We start from the raw sequence: 2,148 nt of genomic DNA, 5'->3' as shown, positions 1-2,148 counted from the left end.
ATGGCAGCAATAGTAGTAATGATAACTATATCAAAAATGATAATAATGATAATAACGATAATAAAAATGATGATGATAATCATAATAATAATGACGATAACAGTAATGCAAATAGTAATAATAATGATAATGATGATGGAAATGGTAAAGGAAATAATGCTGATTATAATACCAATAATGATAATAATAACCATGCTGATGAAAAAACAAACAAACTAAAGGCACAAAATCCCCCCCCCAAACAATAAATAAATAAAAGACATAACGGAATTAAAACAATAAAATGACCACTACCACCACCACCACCACCACCACCACCAACAACAACAACAACAACAATTACACGACCAAGAGCAGTAATAAGATTCTTCAAGGAGTAATCACTGACTTAACTCAATCTGGTTCAGTAAACTCGATTGAAGTTAGATCCTTCGCAGCTTGGCTATTCGGCCTCTTTATTCCAGTTGTAGGGGGTTGTAGGTGGTATTGTTGGTGGTAGCTGTGGCTGTGGTAGAGGGGCTGTGGTGGTGGTTAAGATTTTGGTAGAGGGGTTGTGGTGGGGGTAGGGGGTTGTGGTTGTGGTAGGGGGGTTGTGGGGTTGTGGTGGTGGTTAAGATTTTGGTAGAGGGGTGGTGGTGGGGGTAGGGAGGTTGTGGGGTTGTGGTGGTGGTTAAGATTTTGGTAGAGGGGTTGTGGTGGGGGTAGGGGGGTTGTGGGGTTGTGGTGGTGGTAGGGGGGTTGTGGTGGTGGTTAAGATTTTGGTAGAGGGGTTGTGGTAGTGGTAGCGGGGTTGTGGTTGTGGTAGGGGGTTATGGTGGTAGTTGTGGCTGTGGTAGGGGGGTTGTGGTTGTGGTGGTGGTAGGGGGGTTATGGTTGTGGTAGGGGGGTTGTGGTAGTGGTTAAGATTTTGGTAGAGGGGTTGTGGTGGTGGTAGGGGGTTGTGGGGTTGTGGTGGTGGTAGGGAGGTTGTGGGGTTGTGGTGGTGGTAGGGAGGTTGTGGTGGTGGTTAAGATTTTGGTAGAGGGGTTGTGGTGGTGGTAGCGGGGTTGTGGTTGTGGTAGGGGGTTATGGTGGTAGTTGTGGCTGTGGTAGGGGGGTTGTGGTTGTGGTGGTGGTAGGGGGGTTATGGTTGTGGTAGGGGGGTTGTGGTGGTGGTTAAGATTTTGGTAGAGGGGTTGTGGTGGTGGTAGCGGGGTTGTGGTTGTGGTAGGGGGTTATGGTGGTAGTTGTGGCTGTGGTAGGGGGGTTGTGGTTGTGGTGGTGGTAGGGGGGTTATGGTTGTGGTAGGGGGGATGTGGTTGTGGTTAAGATTGTGGTAGAGGGGTTGTGGTGGTGGTAGGGGGGTTGTGGTGGTGGTAGGGGGGTTGTGGTTGTGGTGGTAGTAGGGGGGGTTGTGGTGGTGGTAGGGGGGTTGTGGTTGTGGTGGTGATTAAGATTGTGGTAGAGGGGTTGTGGATGTGCTGGAGGGGTTGTGGTGGTGGTAGGGGGGTTGTGGTGGTGGTAGAGGGGTTGTGGTTGTGCTGGAGGGGGGGGGTTGTGGTGGTGGTTAAGATTGTGGTAGAGGGGTTGTGGTGGTGGTTGTGATTGTGGTTGTGGTGGTTGTGTTTGTGATGGTGGTGGTAATTGTGGTGGTAGTGGTTGTGTCAGTGGTAGCTGTGGTAGGGGGGATGATTCGTTATTGTTGTTGTTATTGTTGAAGTTTTTATTGTTATTCGTCGTCGTTATTGTTGTTGTTATTATCATTAATGTTGTTATTGTTGTTGTTGTTATTATTCGTTGTTGTTGTTATTGCTATTGTTATTATTGTTACTGTTATAGCGATGATGCCTTTTAGTTGTGAATAGTTATAGTTTTCAAGAATTTAAAAAAGGAGAATGAAAATAAAATGTTAATGATAATGGTAATAATCGTAATAAAAACAACATTAAGATAATGACAAGAAGGCGATAAATTGATGATGATAAACTACAATATAACTATGAGAAATTACTAGTAATAACAATAACGATAAAAATAACAATAAACATGAGATATGATCCGAACCTCCTTCCCTTTCTTCCTCTCTTTCTCCTCCTCTCCTCCCCTCCCCCCCACCCTTCCTTTGTCATCTCTTTATCATCTCTCTTCTTCCCATGCCAATTTTCCCTC

This window comes from Penaeus vannamei, chromosome 41 (assembly GCF_042767895.1).
Source record: "Penaeus vannamei isolate JL-2024 chromosome 41, ASM4276789v1, whole genome shotgun sequence".
NCBI classification, from domain to species: Eukaryota; Metazoa; Arthropoda; class Malacostraca; order Decapoda; family Penaeidae; genus Penaeus; species Penaeus vannamei.
The sequence above is the reverse complement of the archived record's forward strand: the minus strand, read 5'-3'. Positions refer to the sequence as shown.